This window comes from Palaemon carinicauda, chromosome 41 (assembly GCF_036898095.1).
Source record: "Palaemon carinicauda isolate YSFRI2023 chromosome 41, ASM3689809v2, whole genome shotgun sequence".
In the NCBI taxonomy this organism is placed as follows: Eukaryota; Metazoa; Arthropoda; class Malacostraca; order Decapoda; family Palaemonidae; genus Palaemon; species Palaemon carinicauda.
Window position 1 is genome coordinate 34,185,888 of NC_090765.1, and position 20,337 is coordinate 34,206,224.

At 46.9% G+C, this 20,337-nt stretch overlaps 1 protein-coding gene across 3 annotated transcripts in view; it reads left to right on the plus strand.

Annotated features, from left to right (window-relative positions):
• LOC137632254 (uncharacterized) overlaps positions 1–20,337 on the plus strand; it is a 121,124-nt gene that overhangs the window by 32,428 nt on the left and 68,359 nt on the right. The window lies entirely within an intron of this gene.

Here is a 20,337-nt window from a genome sequence, read left to right on the forward strand (position 1 = left end):
ATTGCTAAAATATCATGACTGCTTGGACTTTTTTAGGAGTTCAAAGGATATTAAAAGATCCTGAATTTAAAGAACCCAATTGTTGTTTAATGACTCTCCGGGATTCGTTTTGCCGTGGTTTAGCTTTATTTTCTATTTTTGCCTACCAATGTTTTACACGAGTAATCTCCATTGATATGTTCAGTTAGTCATATTTATTTTTCTTTTGTGAAAATAAAAATAGATTAAATATTAACCCACGCCAAAACTGCAGAGTTTTCAGCACTAAATTATTAAGATTGGTGAAACCATATTATCAAATTACTATTAATTACTGCCAAGTTTAAGATAAATTTTTTTGCATTTCATATTTCAAATTGTGTGTAGTGCTGCTTGTTCCTACATGGTATACCTACATCCATCCTTTAATGAGAGAGATTTTTTTTTAACGCAAGCTAACGGTCATTATCCAGCTGGTGAAGGTGCAGGGTGAGGAGTGCCCGACCCCTTTCCAGCTGGAGAGCTTCACTTTAGTTTTGGCCATTTGTTGTTATCAGAACTTGAAATGCTTGTTCGTATTCTTCTTTTTTGCATCTTATTACTTGAAAGAATATTTATTGCAATTGTTATATTCACTGTAATAATAACTTTTTGGGCTCAAGCCATGTCGTCCTGATAGAAATTCCTATAGGGTAGCTTCCTAGGGTATATTACAACTACGGCGATATTCCCAGAGAATTTACCTTAAGGTACCCAGAATTCTAACTCCTGGAGCGAATATCCCTAATGAAAGGGATATCGCGACATATCAGAGGACGTATTCTTGACACGCCACATGGCAATCTGCACCACAAACAGAGATAACACATCGAAGGGGTCAATTGGCAAGAAAACGAAAACGAGAAAGTAAAAGGGGAGCCGTTCCCAAGGCTCTCTCTTCTCCCGTTTCGTAAGCGTGCATTGCGCCAATCCTGGCGCCATCTGTATTCCTTTTTGCGTACCTTAACAACTCGGTGTTTTTTCCTGTGTTTCTCGCAAATCTTGGATTTATTCAGCTTTTCATGGCTTCTTCAACTTCGTCTGCATCGGATAAGTTGAGTACCATTTCTTTTATGTATAAATGTAGGCTCTTGGTAAATTTTAAAGTGTTTAATAGTATTAATCTTTGTTACAAGAGCCGTTGCCTACCGGAGCCATCCTGGACGCTGTCGCTCGCTAGGTATGAGTTTTAGTTAGCCAGAGCGACGTTCCCGGTTGTTTTGCCTTAATAAATTTTAACTATTTAGCGTTACATAGGATTTCCTTTCTCGTGCTTTTAGTATTATTTATTTTGGCGAAGTATTCGCCAACTCTGGCCTACGCTAGGCCATGTAGCCTAGTCGTTTGGTCCTAGTACTTTCCTACATGATTTTGGATTTTCGAGTGTTTTGAAATTTTATTGAAGCTTTAGGCAGTTTTTTATGCATTCAAGATTTTGTTGATTATTTCCAAGATAGTATACGAGTGAGTTTCGGTGATTTAGGTAATCGATTCTCTTAGTGCCTAGGCTAAGTTGCTTATGGAGCCTTAGTATACTTTCTCATACTCCCCGGTTGCTTTCTTTTCTTCGGAGAAGGTATGCAATCCCTTTCCCTCTGTTTAAGCCTTGGGCTTAACCCTAGTGGTTTATCTGAATTAACTTTTGATACAACTATACTGGGGTGTTACTGTACCTCCCTGTTCCAGTAAGTCTGGCTTCAGAGAGAGACAGAACATCAGAGTTTTTAGTCTGAGTCTGTGTTGGTCTGGCTTGGGGTAGAGTCTCCCTCGCTAGCCTGACGCAGACATAGGAGGCTTAGCCTCCTGAGGTCACTGCCGAAGGTTTCTGTACGAGATGATTCCTTCTTTTGTGATCTAGCAGACTAGTCCTTGTTGCTGTTCTCGGTGGGAGGATAAGATCCTTTCCCTGGGAGTAGTAACACCTTCCTTTCTTTGGTTCAGTGGGGGTTGGCAAGTATTGCTGGCCTCCCTCCTTGGATCTCCCTTAGGCTAAGATGAGTTTTCTTGACTGCGGGTGATTCTTCACTAAAGCAAGGTTGGTAGGACCCTCTTTTGTCCCTTCCCCCTCTATTTCTGTAATGGCCTAGCCATTACAGTACTGTACGTCATTCTACATCTGGACCTAGGATAGGTTAGGATGTGGAATTGACTCAGTCCCTTGCCGGCCGGCAAAGGTCTTCTGCTTTGAGTGCTCCCCGGACCTCCCTTGGTCCCTCGTCCATGTCTGTCTGTAGAGCCAGACGACATTGGTCAGGAAGCCTGAATTAGATTCTCCCCTTCCTCTTATGCACTCTTTCGGATTGCCGGGCTTGGGGGTAGTATACTCTCTTATCCCGGCATCCATTCTGTTTTCTTCTAGTGCTGTACCCGACCCGGCTGCCGGCCTATCCGGGCAGTCGTAGTCCTCTGGTTCTTTTGCTGCTGGCCGGCATCGGTTGTTTACCTTTGCTGGCCGGCTATTGTCAAGCCCTTGTCTGCCGGTTGCTATGAGCAGTGGCCGGCAGCCGGGTGTTACCTTGTGTAGTTGCCGGCCGGCAGTCATTGCCGGCCGACATTGGCTGTTGCCGGCCGGCAGTTACTGCCGGCCGGCTCATGCATTTGAACCAGCGTTCTGCCGCCTCATAGCTGTTAAGTAGTATACTTTAAAGCTAGTTATGGTGTGTGCCGGCTGGCGCATTACCTTCTATACTGTACCAGTATTCTTCAGTATAACATATACTGTAGGAAGAAAACTATAGTATAGTATTGGTACAACACTGTTTGTTCCACACTTTTGTGTTGTCTTGCACAGCCCTTTGGTGTTGCCTTACAGATAAGAAATTGAGTTCTTTCTTGTCTATTATCCGGTATTTTAAAATCATATCTTAGGTGTGAGCTCCACCTGTTTCCTCTGGAAATTTTTCATTGGTTACTCTAGGACAGATTAACCATACGATTTTATTATCTGGAAGGCTGCAACAATTGGTTGTGCGGGAAAACACAAGTGTGTGTCTTTCCTTTCTGATTTGTTATGCTAACTGTGCATATCCAGTGATACGTAGTTCACTTGATACTCATGGAAATTTCTTCTCTTTGCAGGAGGTACGTCCAAAGTGCGGAGGTGCTCTCTGCAACGTCCGCAGTAAGAACTTCCGCGAACATGAGTTATGTAGGAGGCACGCAGCATGCGCTGTCTCCAAGGGTGATCTCCGGTATTGGGACCCCCAGGTATGTACCGTGTGCTCTAACCTGATTACTGAGACTTTTGATTCCCCTAGGACAGCGGAATCAAGGGATATTAGCAAGGGAGAAGCTTCGCACCTGGGTAAGGGGCTTCCAGAAGAACACCTCTGGACCTTATCTTCCAAGTGAGAAGATGAGGGCTTACCTTTTCCCTATGGCATCAGCTGATGCAGTGATTCCCCAGCCTCAAGAGGAGATCCCCCTAGTTCAGATCCAGGTGGATGCTGAAGTGGCGGTCGCCTTGCAAGACATCCAGTTGGACGACAGGATGTCAGACGTGTCCGAGCGTCTGGAGGAAGACCTCCTGGCAGGAGGCCAGGATGAAGATCAAGCCCCAGACATTGTAGAGGAAGAAGCCGACGAGGTGTCGGCTGCTCCGGTTCTGATCCCTGAACCTATTCCCTCAACATCTTCCGCTCTCCCAGTAGAGCTGGGACAGGCCCTCTCCTCCATTGTTGGAATGATCCAACAAATGCAGAAGGAGAATATGGAGAAGGCGGCTGCAATGGAACTGCAGATGCAGAAGCTTGCAGCATCACGTGGGCCCCAGAAAAGGCTCAATGTGAAAGACCTTCCCGTGTGCACAGATGCTAACCCGTGGAGATATGCTGAGCACATGCCGATGACGACTGGAAAGATCGTCATGTCGGATAAGCTGGGTTCAGTTCCCCTTGAGGAGGTGGAATTCTGGCCCAGCAAAGGGTCATATCCAGACTGTTATGTCCGGTTGAGGAAGGAACCAGCTTCAAAGGAGGAGACAGAGCCGAAGGAGGTCATAGTGATGGACCATGCTAAGGCTCAAGCTTTGCTTTCATCTTCGATGAAAGAGAGGGGCTTCACGAACTCAAAGGTAGCTGCATTGAGTAAGAAGCTCCCTTCCTTTGTGTCCTCTCCTGCTAGAGCCTTCCCCTTTTTGCTGAAAGGGTTTGCGGCTGTATTAAAAGCAGTCGAGGCTGGCAAGCCTTGCCCCTCCCTTGAGGAGTGTAAACCCTTGTCGCTGGCCCTACCCATGGACCACAAGGACTGGAAGGACGTCCATCTTACCTTCTCAGTCGGGAAGTTGGAGGCTGATATTGCCGGACGTCAGTTCGGTGAGAACCTCCCTAAGCTGTCTGACTTTCTTTTGCGGAGAGAGCTCGAGACAAAAGAAAGACTGGCTGCCTCAATGTCTCTTCAGACCACTCTTGAGACGATGGCAAGTGACCCCAAGGTCCATGAAATGTTCATGGTAGTGGCCAAGACTCATCTGGCCACAGTGACGAAGGATCTTTACAGCTTCGTCAGGGCGAAGAGAGCTTGTAGGGAGTTCGTGTTCACCTCGGCTATGGTGAGGCACGAGCCAAGGAAACTAATCTCCTCCAACATTTGGGGCAAAGACCTTTTCCCTAGCGAATTGGTCAAAGAAGTTGTGGATAAGGCCGCCACGGAGAATAGAAATCTTCTCCAGAAGTGGGGCCTATCTATCAAGAGAAAGTCTTCCCCGGATGAGGGTCCCCAACCAAAGAGGAAGACTAAAAGGACTAGGCTACCGTCTCGGCCAGCCAAGCCAGTTGAACAGCAACAGCAACAGCAATTGCCGATGCCTTCAGTGCCCCAGATGGTGGTACAAACCCCGACCACTTTCCAGTGGGTACCCCAGGCCGTGCCGACGCAGTCCCCGGCATTCAACCCAACGTTCGAAGGGCAGTCAACTTCCTTTCGAGCAAAGCCTAGAGGAGCAGCCAGAGGCTCGTCTAGGCGCCCCTCAAGAGGAAGGGGATTCAGGGGTGGTCGCGGTCAGGGAGGCAAGACCTCAGGACGGCAGTCCAAGTGAGATGATACCGGTAGGAGGGAGACTTCAGAATTTTCGGGATCGGTGGACCTTCGATCCCTGGGCCCACAGCCTACTCAAGAATGGACTGGGCTGGAGCTGGTACAGCACTCCACCCCCGTGCCCTCGGTTTTTCCAACACTCCACCCCCGTGCCCTCGGTTTTTCCAACACTCCACCCCCGTTCTGGAGGAGTACATCCAAGATTTGTTGGAGGAATAAAGTGATCCGAAGGGTAAAGTCCATCAAATTCCAAGGGAGGCTGTTTTGTGTTCCCAAGAAGGACTCGGAAAAACTCAGAGTCATTCTGGACTTGTCGCCACTCAACAAGTTCATACTGAACTGCAAGTTCAAGATGCTAACACTGCAACACATAAGGACCTTACTGCCCAAGAGGGCATATACCGTCTCCATAGACTTGTCAGACGCCTATTGGCACGTTCCAATCAACCGTCGACTCTCCCCCTACCTAGGGTTCAAGCTACAACGAAGACTATACGCCTTCAGAGCCATGCCATTCGGGCTAAATATAGCTCCAAGGATCTTCACGAAGCTTGCGAGCGTAGCTCTCAAGCAATTACGCCTAAAGGGAATTCAGGTAGTAGCCTACCTGGACGACTGGCTGGTGTGGGCAGCATCCAAGACAGAATGCTTGCAAGCTTCCATTCATGTGATCCAGTTCCCAGAGTATCTAGGCTTCAAGATCAACAGAAAAAAGTTTCAACTTTCTCCATCTCAAAAGTTCCAGTGGCTGGGAATCCACTGGGACCTAATGTCACACCGTTTCTCCATCCCGGCGAAGAAAAGGAAGGAGATAGCGGGTTCTGTCAAGAGACTTCTAGATTCCGAAAGGATATCAAGACGCGAGCAGGAGAGAGTACTGGGTTCTCTCCAGTTTGCTTCGGTGACAGACCCGGTGCTAAGAGCACAGCTAAAGGATGCAACCGGAGTTTGGAGAAGTTATGCATCAAACGCGCGAAGAGATCTGAGAAGACCAGTTCTGTTTCGTCTGCGTACTCTTCTCAGGCCTTGGTCCCAAGCCAGACATCTAAAGAAGTCGGTTCTTCTTCAGCCACCTCCCCCGTCGGTGACGATTCACTCAGACGCTACGAAGGAGGGATGGGGAGGTCACTCTCATCGGAAAAAAGTCCAGGGGACTTGGTCCAAGCTATTCAAGACCTTTCACATAAACTTTCTAGAAGCTATGGCAGTGCTCCTTACCTTAAAGAAAGTCTCCCTGCGTCACTCGATCCACATATAGTTGGTGCTGGACAGCGAGGTAGTTGTGAGATGCTTGAATCGACATGGATCAAGGTCACCACCTCTCAACCAGGTGATGTTGGCCATCTTCCGATTGGCGGAAAAGAAGAAGTGGTACCTGTCGGCAGTTCACCTTCAAGGAGTCCGCAATGTGACAGCGGACGCTCTATCCAGGTTCACACCGATAGAGTCGGAATGGTCCTTAGACGCAGGATCATTCTCCTTCATCTTGAGTCATGTCCCAGAACTGCAGATAGACCTCTTTGCGACGAAAGACAACAAGAAGTTGCCCCTGTACGTGTCCCCGTACGAGGACCCCTTAGCGGAAGCAGTGGACGCGATGTCCCTCGACTGGAACAGATGGTCCAGGATTTATCTGTTCCCTCCTCACAACCTTCTGTTGAGGGTCCTCAACAAACTGAGATCCTTCAAGGGGGTAGCGGCAATAGGGGCCCACAAGTGGCCGAGCAGCGTGTGGTTCCCCCTGGTATTGGAACTACGGCTGAAGTTTCTACCGCTACCAGATCCAGTTCTGACCCAGCGAGTCCAGAAGTCTACTGTCTGCGCTTCATTACAAAAAACCCGGACCCTGCAGCTCATAATTTTCTCTCCCTAGCGGTGAGAAAGCGTTTCGGGATTTCGAAAGCCAGCATAGACTTCCTAGAGGAATATAAGTGCAAATCTACTAGAAGGCAATAAAGTTCCGAAAGCCTGCACTAGGCTCAGACCTTCAGCACCTCCAAAGCCCATTTCATTGTCTTTAGACAAAGTTCTTCATTTCGCTTCTCTGTTGAGCAATGAGGAGGGTGCGTTAAAGGATTTGACCCAAAAAGTTATTTTCCTATTTGCACTCGCGTCCGGGGCCAGGGTTAGTGAGATTGTAGCCCTCTCGAGAGAGGAAGGTCGTGTTCAGTTCCTGGATGGGGGAGAACTGAACCTGTTTCCGGATCCTACGTTTCTCGCCAAGAATGAGTTACCCACCAACAGGTGGGGTCCCTGGAGAATCTGCCCTCTGAAAGAAGATGCATCGCTATGTCCAGTAGAATACCTAAAGGTCTATCTTCATAGAACTTCAGACTTCAAGGGTGGTCAACTATTCAGGGGAGAAACATCAGGCTCAAATTTATCATTGAATCAACTCAGGGCGAAAATCACATATTTTATTCGCAGAGCGGATCCTGACAGTACACCCGCAGGTCACGATCCGAGGAAAGTTGCTTCATCCTTAAATTTCCTTAATTGTATGGATTTTGAATATCTTCATTCATACACTGGCTGGAAGTCTTCCAGAGTGTTCTTTCGCCACAATGCAAAGCAAGTGGAGCAACTAAAGAGATCTGTGGTAGCAGTGGGTTGCGTCATTAACCCTGCTGTTTAACTCTGCGAGGAACAGTGGTTTTAATTGGGACAATTAATTCCAGGGTGAGTGTGTAGTTACATACTGTGCTACAAACTAAATGAGGGCAATGAAGTGCCCACGTTGACTGTTTCACTTCCAAAGGTGAACCTAGCATAAGTGCAGACATGTGTGCCGAGCGTTTTTAACGCTAATGTAACTGATTAGTAATACAGACTTTTCTGACCTTGATACCTCGGTATGTTAAAAGTGGCACTAATGTTTTTCTTTCAGATAAACAAGTTTCTGTTTACTATCATACTTATGCTTAAAGTTTTGGTTATCCTCTTATATATATAAATATATATATATATATATATATATATATATATATATATATATATATATATATATATATATATATATATATATATTTATATATATATATATATATATATATATATATATATATATATATATATATATATATATATATATATATATATAACGGATTCGCTCAAAATCTATTTTTGGGTAAGATGGCCATGTCGTCCTGATGGAAGTTCCTTAAAGGCAGCTTCCTAGGGTATATTACAACTACGGCGATATTCCCAGAGAATTTACCTTAAGGTACCCAGAATTCTAACTCCTGGAGCGAGTATCCCTAAAAAAGACCTTAGGGATATCGTAAATATCAGCGGACGTATTCTTGACACGCCACATAGCAATCTATACCCCGAATAGAGTTAACACTTCGTAGGGGTCAAATGGCAAGAAAACGAAAACGATAAGAAAAAGGGGGGAGCCGTTCGTAAGGCATCTCTCCTCCCCGTTTCGTAAGCGTGCCCCGCGCCGCTCGCGGCGCCATCTGTATTCCTTGTAGCGATACACGAGGTGCTACAGATACTGTATGTAGGGAGGGGTCCTACAGCCCTTTTCTTTTTTTTTTTTTTTTTTTTTTTGAAAAGGGACAGGGCGGGTCCATCAGGACGACATGGCCATCTTACCCACAAATAGATTTTTCGCTTCGCTCAAAATCCGTTTTTTGGGCTCAAGCCATGTCGTCCTGATGGAAGTATACCAGAGCATTACTGTATCTGTGGATTCTCAATACGTGCCGTACTCCTCAGGAATGTTTCTTAGTCAACTCGACTGAAAGACCTAAGATGTTACCGTTATACATCTTTTCACTAATCATAAACCATGAAAGCGCTTCCTGCCCCCTACAGGGAGGAGTCCTACTAGACTCTTGAAACTAACGTAGAGTACATATACCTATGTATGACTCACTCGCAAGCCAATACAATATAGTGGTCTCACTCTATATGAAGTAAAGCATAGTCCTTACGGAACTACAGCATCCAAGGGAAAACCCGACCAGCCCCTTGGTCGAAATAGAAATAGACAAAAAGGTTATATCTGCGTAGGATTAAACTTGCTGCCGCCACCGTCCTCTGAGAAGGATGGAGCCCTTTATGCTAAGGAAAGTATAAACCAGTGCAACAAGGCTTGCATTAAGGAACAGGCTATTATAGATATCCCCGATTAATATACATAGGCTGAATGCTCAATAATTAAAATGAAATCAATATAGGTGAAGGAGACGCAAGGTTCCCGAGAACAAGTTTATTGATTAACAATAAATTGACATGGTTACCACAATTATATACATATGATAGGTGGATGACCAACAATTTACACAAGTACTGTAGTGCATGGATGTATGGTTATCTGAAAGAAAACAATCAGGTCACTTGTCACATACCAAGGTATCAAAGTTAAACGTCCATGTTACTATTCACTGACATTAGCGTCAGAAACGCTCGGCACACCTGTCTGTACTTGTGCTACAATCACCATAATGCTGGAACAGTCATTGTGGGCTCCCAGAGCCTTCACTTCTAGTTATAGCAACGCATATAACTATACACTCACCCAAGAATCAAAGTCCCAATTAAATCCCCTGTTCCTCGCAGAGTTAAACAACAGGGTTAATGACGCAACCAACTGCTACCACAGACCTCTTTAGCTGCTCCACTTGCTTAGCATAGTGGCGAAAGAATACCCTGGAAGACTTCCAGCCAGTGTATGAACGAAGGTGTTCAAAATCCATAAAGTTAAAGAAGTTTAAGGATGAAGCAACTTTCCTCGGATCATGACCTGCGGGTGAACTGTCAGGATCCGCTCTGCGAATAAAATATGTAATTTTCGCCCTAAGTTGATTTAAAGATAAATTCGAGCCCGATGTTTCTCCTTTGAATAGTTGGCCCCCATGGAAGTCTGAAGTTCTACGAAGATAGACCTTTAGGCATTCTACGGGACATAGAGATGCATCTTCTTTCAGAGGGCAGATTCTCCAGTGACCCCACCTGTTGGTGGCCAACTCGTTCTTAGCGAGAAACGTAGGGTCCGGAAACAGGTTCAGTTCTCCCCCATCCAGGAACTGAACCCGGCCCTCCTCTCTCGAGAGGGCTACAATCTCACTAACTCTGGCCCCAGAAGCTAGGGCAAAAAGGAAGATCACTTTTTGAGTCAGGTCCTTCAGTGCACACTCCTCATTATCCAGTAATGAGGCAAAATGAAGGACTTTGTCTAAAGACCATGAAATAGGCTTTGGAGGAGCTGAAGGTCTAAGCCTAGCACAGGCCTTCGGGATCTTGTTAAAAATCTCGTTAGCGAGGTCTACCTGGAAGGCATACAGAATGGGTCTTGTCAGAGCTGACTTACATGTAGAAATCGTGTTAGCCGCCAGCCCCTGTCCGTGGAGGTGGATGAAGAAGGATAGGCAGAACTCTGTAGAGATCTCATGCGGATTCTTGTCTTTGACAAAGGCTACCCATTTCTTCCATGCTGATTCGTACTGCCTTCTTGTAGACTTGCACTTATATTCTTCCAGGAAGTCGATGCTATCTTTCGAAATTCCGAACCGTTTCTTCACCGCTAGGGAGAGAAAATCATGAGCTGCAGGGTCCGGGTTTTCTGTAATGAAGCGTAGACAGTCGACTTCTGGACTTGCTGGGACAGAACTGGGTCCGGGAGTGGTAGAAACTCTAGTCGTAGTTCCAGAGCTAGAGGGAACCATACACTGTTCGGCCACTTGTGGGCCACTATCGCTGCTACTCCCTTGAAGGATCTCAGTTTGTTGAGGACCCTCAACATCAGATTGTGAGGGGGAAACAGGTAGATCCTGGACCATCTGTTCCAATCGAGGGACATCGCATCTACTGCTTCCGCCAAGGGGTCCTCGTACGGGGACACATATCTCGGCAGCTTCTTGTTGTCCTTCGTCGCGAAGAGGTCTATCTGCAGTTCTGGGACTTGACTCGAGATGAAGGAGAATGATCCTGCGTCTAGGGACCATTCCGACTCTATCGGTGTAACCCTGGATAGAGCGTCCGCTGTCACATTCCGGACTCCTTGAAGGTGAACTGCTGACAGGTGCCACTTCTTCTTCTCCGCCAGTCGGAATATAGCTAACATTACCTGGTTGAGAGGTGGAGATCTCGATCCCCGCCGATTCAGACATTTCACTACCACCTCGCTGTCCAGTACCAACCTTACATGGATCGAGTGACGTGGGGATACTTTCTTCAGGGTAAGAAGCACTGCCATAGCTTCTAGAAAGTTTATGTGAAAAGTCCCAAATAGCTTGGACCAGGTCCCTTGCACTTTTTTCCGATGGGAGTGACCTCCCCACCCTACCTTTGAGGCGTCTGTGTGGATTGTCACTGACGGGGGGGGGGGGGGGGGGTGGCTGAAGAGGTACTGACCTCTTTAGACGACTGGCTTGAGACCACGGTCTGAGAAGAGAACGTAGCCGAAGTGGGACCGGTCTCTTCAAGTCCCTTCGCTCTCTTGATGCAAAGGTTCTCCAAACTCCCGCTGCATCTTTTAGCTGTGCTCTTAGCACTGGGTTTGTTACTGATGCGAACTGAAGAGAGCCCAGAACCCTCTCTTGTTCGCGTCTTGATATCCTCTCGGAACCTAGAAGTCTCTTGACAGACCCCGCTATTTCCTTCCTTTTCGACATTGGAATGAAAAAACGGTGTGACACTAGATCTCAGTGAATTCCCAACCACTGGAACCTCTGAGCTGGAGAAAGACGAGACTTCTTTCTGTTGATCATGAAACCTAGATATTCCAGGAACTGAATCACCTGTAGGGAAGCTTGCAAGCATTCCGCTCTGGATGCTGCCCACACCAACCAATCGTCCAGGTAGGCTACTACCTGGAACCCTTTTAGGCTGGAACCCTTTTAGGCGTAACTGTTTGAGCGCTGCGCTCGCAAGCTTCGTAAAGATCCTTGGAGCTATGTTTAGCCCGAAAGGCATCGCTCTGAAAGCATAAAGTTTTTGTTGTAGCTTGAATCCTAGGTAGGGGGAGAGACGGCGACTTATTGGAATGTGCCAATAGGCGTCTGACAAATCGATGGAGACGGTATATGCCCTCTTGGGCAGTAAGGCCCTTATGTGTTGTAATGTTAACATCTTGAACTTGTGGTTCATTATGAACTTGTTGAGTGGTGACAAGTCCAGAATGACTCTGAGTTTCCCCGAGTCTTTCTTGGGAACACAAAACAGCCTCCCTTGGAACCTGATGGACTTTACCGTCCGGATCACCTTTTTCTCCAACAGTTCTTGAATGTACTCCTCCAAAACGGGGGTGGAGTGTTGGAAAAATTGAGGGCACAGGGGCGGAGTACTGTACCAACTCCAACCCAGTCCATTTTTGAGCAGGCTGTGGGCCCAGGGATCGAAGGTCCAACGATCCCGGAAATACTGTAGTCTCCCTCCTACCGGCAACACTTCACTTTGACTGCTGACCTGCAGTCTTGCCTCCCTGGCCGCGACCACCTCTGAATCCTCTTCCCCTAGAGGGGCGTCTCGCCGAACCTCTGGCTGTACCTCTGGGCTTTGCTCGAAACGTGGTCGATTGCCCTTCAAACACTGGATTGAATGCCGGGGATGCTGATGACACGGCTTGGGGTACCCATTGGAAGGTGGTCGGGGTCTGGGCTACCAATTGTGGCACCGGAGGCAAAGCTGGCTGCTGCTGCTGCTGACGTTGTGGTCTGAAAGGCTTGGCTGGACGGGAAGAAAACCTAGATTTCTTCTCCTTTCCTTTCAGGGGAAGACTTCCTCTTAAGGGACAGGCCCCACTTAAGGAGAAGATTTCAATTCTCAGTGGCTGCCTTGTCCACCACCTCCTTGACCACCTCATTGGGAAAGAGATCTTTACCCCAGATGCTGGATGAGATGAGTTTCTTGGGTTCATGCCTCACTGTGGCCGAGGCGAACACAAACTCCCTGCAGGCCCTCCTCGCTTTGACAAAGCAATAGAGGTCCTTTGTCACCGTGGCCAGATGGATCTTGGCCATTACCATGAACATCTCAGGCATCGTGGGGTCGCTGGCCATTGTCTCCATGTTTGTCTGGAGAGACATCGAGGCTGCCAGACGCTCCTTTGTATCCAATTCCCTCCGTAGGAGGAATTCCGACAACTTGGGAAGGTTTTCGCCGAACTGTTGACCTGCGATATCGGCGTCCAACTTCCCAACCGAGAAGGTGAGGTGTACCTCCTTCCAGTCCTTGTTGTCCAACGGCAAGGCCAAAGACAATGGCTTGCATTCCTCCAGGGATGGACATGGTTTGCCAGCTTCAACCGCCTTCAAAACGGCCATGAACCCTTTCTGCATAAAGGGGAAGGCCCTAGCCGGAGAAGATACGAAGGAGGGGTGCTTCTTACTCAAAGCAGTAACTTTAGAGTTTGAAAACCCCCTCTCCTTCAACGCAGATGTTAATGCAGCTTGAGCCTTGGCGTGATCCAAAATGATCACCTCCTTCGGTTCCGTCTCCTCCTTCGAGGCCGGCTCCTTCTTCAGACGGACATAACAGTCCGGGTAGGCCCCTCTGCTGGGCCAGAATTCCACCTCCTCAAGGGGAACTGAACCCAGCTTCTCCGACATGACGATCTTCCCGACCGTCATCGGCATGTGCTTGGCATATCTCCACGGGTTGGCATCCGAGCACAGAGGAAGGTCCTTCACGTTGAGCTTCTTTGGAGGTCCACGTGACGCTGTGATCTTCTGCATCTGGAGCTCCATTGCAGCGGCCTTCTGATTATTCTCCCTCTGCATCTGTTGTATCATACCAACGATGGAAGAGAGAGCCTGTCCCAGCTCTGCTGGAAGAGCGGACGAAGTAGAGGGGATAGGTTCAGGGGCCTGAACCGGAACGTCTGAAGGTACGGAAACCTCTTCCTCCACGGCAATAGGATCTTGATCCTCCTCCTCACCCTCTGCGAGGAGGTCCTGTTCCGCAGGGTCGGACAAGTCAGACATCTTGTCATCCAGCTGGATGTCCTGCATGGCATCCGCAACATCCTCCTCCACTGGGATCTGGACGAGAGGGATCTCCGGCCGAGGCTGGGGAACAACAGCGTCAGTAGAAGGCTTGGGAAAAAGGTACGCCCTCATCTTCTCATTAGGAAGATAAGGTCCAGTGGTGTTCTTCTGGAAACCCCTTACCCATAAACGGAGCTTCTCCCTCGCTGCATCCCTTGACTCCGCCGACCTAGGGGATTCAAAAGCCTCTGATAGCAGGTTAGTACACACTGCACATACCTGCGGATCCCAATAGCGATGATCATCCTTGGAGGCTGCGCAAGCCGCGTTCCTCCTACACGAGACATGTCCGCAAAAGTTCTTGCTGCGGACATTGCAGAAAACGCTATCACATTTCGGATGCTCCTCCTGTAAAAGAAGAAAATTTCCATGAATATCAAGTGAATTTCAATTCACATGTATATATGAGCATTCACAAAGAATAAGGGAAAGACACCTACTTGTGAATCCCACACAATCACCTGTGGAAGCCCACCAGCCATAAAAATCACGTGGTTAGTCTTTGCTAGAATAACCAGAGATCATATTTCCCGAGGGAAATTAGGTGTAGCTCACACCTAAGGTAAGATTTTACCATTCTGGCTAGAGATGAAAAGGATTCTCTTTTCATCCTTGTAAGGCAACACCAAGTGATTGCACAAGGCAACACAAGTAAGTTAGAAAAACAGTGTTGTAACCTACTATATCATGGTCTCCCCCGGTAGAATACACCACACAGGAAAGAACTGATACAGTACATGAGGGTGGTGTGCCGGCCGGCTCTTGCCGGTCGGTACCCCTCCCCCTTTTTTCAAAGGTAGGTCTCAAGTATACAACTTCAGATCACCCATATGGGGGAGAACTCCAATTCCCATGCCTGAACCGGCCGGCAGTGGTTGCCGGTCCCTAGCCACCCGGGTAGCACCGCGTTGCCGGCCATCATTCTTAGTGGCCGGCTAACCGAGCCATGTAGCAGGCCGGCCGGCAGCGGTAAGCAAACCCTGCCGGCTGATCTCCACACCAGGTAGCGCCCGGCTGCCGGCCGCCACTCATAGCGGCCGGCAGGTGAGCAAAGAGACCGGCCGGCAAAGGCATATAACCACTGCCGACCGACAGCAAGAGAACTAGAGAACAACCCCCTACCGACGGCCGGCCCCTAGGCCGGCAGACAGCAAGGACAACACATAAGAAGACAACAGAATGAGTGCCGGGCTAAGAGGCTATGAACCTCTGTGCCCGGCACCTGAAAGAGTGCTGAGAGGAAGGGGAGACACTAAGTCAGGCTTCCTAATCACTGCCTACTGAATCTACAGACGACAGCGGTTGAGGGACCAAGAAAGGACCGGGCAGCACTCAAGAGATAGGGCCTCTGCCGGTCGGCACACTCTGCCGGCCGACAGGGGACCACGTCAGCTCCCCATCCTAACCTAGGTTAGGTACGGATGTGAGACGACTGACACAAAGGAAACGGAAAAATAGAAGGGAAGGACAGAGGGTCCTGTCCAACCTTGCCTTGGTTAAGGATCATCCCCAACTAAGAAAGCTCATCTCAGCCAGAGAAAATCCAGGGAGGGAGGCCGGCACTACTGGCTGCCTCCCTAAAACCAAGGCAAGGAAGGAATTGCTATTCCGGACAGGGAACATATCCCGAACCCGGAACAGCAAAGAGGACAAGTCTGAGGGGTCACCGAGCGAAGGGATCATAACTACAGAAACCCTCCAAGGTGATCCAAGGAGGATAAACCTCCTATGCCCGTGTCAGGCAGCAAGGGAGACTCTGCCCCACGCTAGACCAACACGGACTCAGACTAATACACTGCTGTACTGTCCCTCTCTGAACCAAATCAGTTGGAGCAGGAAGGTACAGTACTACTCCAGCCTAGTTATATTTGAAAATTAATTCAAACAAACCACTAGAGTTAAGCCTAAGGCTTAAACAGAGGGAAAGGGTTTGCCCCTTCCCCGAAGAGAAGGGAGCAAACGGGGAAACAGACAATATTTTAATGACCTAAGACATCCTAGCCTAGGCACTAAGAGAATCGATTACCTAAATCACCGAAACTCACTCCAAAACTATCTTGGAAAATACTCGAAAAGGGGTTATATGTATAACGTTGCCTTAATGCTTTAAGCAATAAAAATCACACTTGGAAGACTAATTATCATGCAGGAAGTACAAGGGCCAACAACTAGGCTACGAAGACTTGTGTTGGTCCGCCTAGGCAAATCCTTCACCAAGCGCTCTACTAACGCATCATAACAGAATTCCTAATTAAGCTAAGTAGCTAATTATTAAAGCGTAGTGGGCTGGGAACGTCGCTCTTGCTAACAAATAAATCCTATTCTAGCGAGCGACAGTGTCCAGGACGCCTCCAGCAGGCAACAGCTCTTGTATCAAAGATAACTTTTAATTACTTTAAATTTAATCAAGAGCCTACATTTATACATAAAAGAAATAGTACTCAACTTATCCGAAGCAGAAGAAGTTGGAGAAAGCATAATACGAGAGTAAATCCAAGATTTTGGTAGAAACACAGGGAAAAACACCGAGTTGTATAGCTACGCAAAAAGGAATACAGATGGCGCCGCGAGCGGCGCAGGGCACGCTTACGAAACGGGGAGGAGAGATGCCTTACGAACGGCTCCCCCCTTTTTCTTATCGTTTTCGTTTTCTTGCCATTTGACCCCTACGAAGTGTTAACTCTATTCGGGGTATAGATTGCTATGTGGCGTGTCAAGAATACGTCCGCTGATATTTACGATATCCCTAAGGTCTTTTTTAGGGATACTCGCTCCAGGAGTTAGAATTCTGGGTACCTTAAGGTAAATTCTCTGGGAATATCGCCGTAGTTGTAATATACCCTAGGAAGCTGCCTTTAAGGAACTTCCATCAGGACGACATGGCTTGAGCCCAAAATATATATATATATATATATATATATATATATATATATATATATATATATATATATATATATATATATATTTAGATATTTAACTTAGCCGGTGAATATATAATAGCTGCAACTCTGTTGCTCGACAGACAAAAAACTGTAAAAACTCGCCAGCGATCGCTATACAGGTTGCGGGTGTGCCCACCAGCGCCAACTGTCGGCCAGATACCACTCTCTCGATGTAAACAAAGACTCAATTTCTTTTCTGTCGACGTGTCGACAAGACGTACTTTTACTCACTGTAGAACCTGGAGTTTTCTCAACATATTTGGTGAAGTACTTCATTTTGGTTTGAGCTTTCGCAGTGCAGGTGTTTTATCTTCATCTTAAATCTTGAACTCGTTTTGGATAGATTTAATTTTTGGTGACAAAGAGAGTATGGACTTTCTTTGACTTTTAAATGGCCGACCCTTCCCTTAGACGGAAGTGTGTTTAGGCTTTTAGTAATTATCTTATCACGTTATAAATTAATTAAGATTTTCCTCTATATATTTTATATCTCACCGCCTTTATTAGGCCTCTTCGATTAACTTTCCATTTATAATAAACATAAAAAATAAATTTTAATGTTTTGTTTATATGCGACCTTTCCTGAGAGTAGGCGGTCCTAACTTGGAAACCAAAGTTAAACAACGTTGAGCCCTTTCAATCGTAAATAGCTTTTAAAGAGCTAATGATTTAAAACTTTTTAAATGAATATTTTTAATAAATATTTTATGAAAGATTTTCTTTGAATAGTCTTCGTACTGTTTTCAAAGATGAACTAACGTTTAGTTTATTTATGCTACGCAGTTTGCGCTCTATCGTTACGATAGAGAGAGAGAGTATCACGGTTTCACTTTGCAGAAAGAGTAAATCGATTCTGACGTTTTGTTCATTCTTCTTTCAAAGCTTAAATGTTTTAAATTCTATTTTAAAGGAACTGTTTAATTGAAAAACCTTTCAGTTTTTTCCTTTGGTCAAATAACATGTTTTTTTGACGAAATGTAATTGGGCTCTTCTCTTAGGTGCGAAATCAGAGAGAGAGAGAGAGAGAGAGAGAGAGAGAGAGAGAGAGAGAGAGAGAGAGAGAGAGAGAGACGGAGGGAGAGAGAGGAGAGAAAACGTTCCGTTCAAGCGGGTAACGTTGTTCTCGAGTTACTCTCGTCCCTAGTCTCTGTACGGGGAGAAGGATAAAACGTTTTTAGTTTTATTCTCGTCCCCAGACAATGTACGGTGAGAGATTGAAAACGTAGTTTTGAATGAACTAGTGTTTCTTCTCTTCCCCAACCACTGAATTTTTTTATCTTAAAAGATGTTTACTGTTTTTTTTTGCTGGTATTAATGTGCTTGCATTATACGACTGATTTCGCATTTACTACCTTTTGATGAGGGTAGAATTGCGTGCTTCAGGTAGAAATCAGTAAAAGTTTCGATTTCAGTGAAATAAGTGCAAAACAGAAAATCGTAGTGATAAAGTGATATTGCGCAAAGTGTTACAGTGTTGCGTCCGAGGGTTCGTCTGTTCTATGGTATCGGGTGTATCTTACCAAGATCTCCCCTACCATAAGGCGAGAGAGACAATTTTCTCCTTGTCATCCGAAGGCTTTTCGCATAAGAAACCTGAAACAAGGTTTTGAGGCCCTTAAGCGAAAGTCAGTCCTTTCAGGACAGGTCCAGCGTCCTGGTTGCAGCCATTAGGACAGCTCTGACCCTATGCAGTCATCGGAAAACTGCTCGCCGCCTAACAAAAGCGTAACACAGACTCCGAGTCTTTTTTGTTGGCAAAGTGTTGCGGTCACAGACGTTACCCTCGTCTCTTACCGCAACCATTTCCGTTGATCCTAAATGGGTTGTACGGCAAGACATGCAGAATAAGCTTGCCTCCCTTATGGAAGACTATTCTGCCGATTAGTCCGTTGAGCCTAGCCGTTTATCTCATCGAGATCCTGGCTTTCAGCCAACCTAACGTTCCTTTGTGCGTCCTGTTGACGTTGGCGTAGCTAAGTCACGTCAGTCAGGTTGTTTAGAAGCACACTCGATGCGGTCTCGTGTGGTTTTTCAGCCGCATTTGGACGTTAGGCCACTTGCTGATGCTCCTGATGACGTTCAGGACGTTCGCTAACAATCGGAGTTGACTTGTTTTGACGCTGTGCGTCAACCTCCGCATTCTAGAGTTGTTTTGACTGCTCAGTCTAGGCAGTCAAAGCAGTCTCGAGTGGACGCTGTGCGTCCTCACGCACCTGTTGTTGTTGACAGTTCACAGACTGTCAAGCAGTTACATGACGTTGCGTCCTGGTCTCTCGCACCTGTTGTTGTTGACAGTTCACAGACTGTCAAGCAGTTACATGACGTTGCGTCCTGGTCCGCTACTAATACACCAGTGCGTGTGGACTCTGCTTGTAAAGCATTGCCACCACGGTAGGTCTCTCCTTTGCTTGAGACTCAGCTATTATCGGACAAGGTTCCTTTAGATGAGGAAGTTGCTGTTCCCCCTCCTACTGATATTCCCTTGAGGACTCTGTCAGACGGAGAGGAGCCTAAAGCTGCTTAGCCCTCTATGGACTTTAATTAAATCATGCTGATTTTTAAGGATCTTTGTCCGGATCTTTTTGTAACTGCTGCTCCTCGTTCGCCTAAACGTCAGAGCTTACACTAGGCCTAGCTACTTCGAAGCCGTTGTTTATAAGCTAGTGTTCTCTCGCTCTCCTAGAGAGCTTTACGTTTGCTAGGCGACTGGTTTATCACCAGGAGGAGTTTGGGGGATACAGCCTTTGCTTTCCCTTCTTTTAAACTGGCTTATAGAGCGAGAGTCTGATATGACACGAGAGAAGTTCTCGGCTTGGGAGTTCCTGCCTCTGCCCAGATAGACTTCTCAAATCTCGTAGACTCTCCCTGGCGCCTGGCCAGGAGACGCTCCAAGATTTTACAGGTCAACTTCACAGCTGTTTTCGAGCCTTTGAAGTTTTGCTGTACAATTATGTCATGCATAAACAAGGCTTTCAGGGATGGCTCCAATGATCTGACAGCCACGTTCTCTGCAGGGACAAGTCCCTCAGGGATGGCTCCATGATTTGGCAGCCATGTTCACTGCAGGAGTACGTAAGAGGCAAGTGCGCTCAATGTGTTCATTGTCAAGACAAACTTCACGATGAAGTCTACCAGGCTGTCTTGACAGCATTTATGGAAGGCGACTGGATGGTCTCTCTCGACCTTCAGGAAGCATACTTCCACATTCCTATACACCCGGATTCCCAACCGTTTCTGAGGTTTGTTCACAGGAATGTGGGGTACCAGTTTCGAGCTATCGGAGATCAGAGCCTCCCTGTACTTGGACGACTGGCTTCTCAGAGCCTCTTCCAGTCATCGCTGTCTGA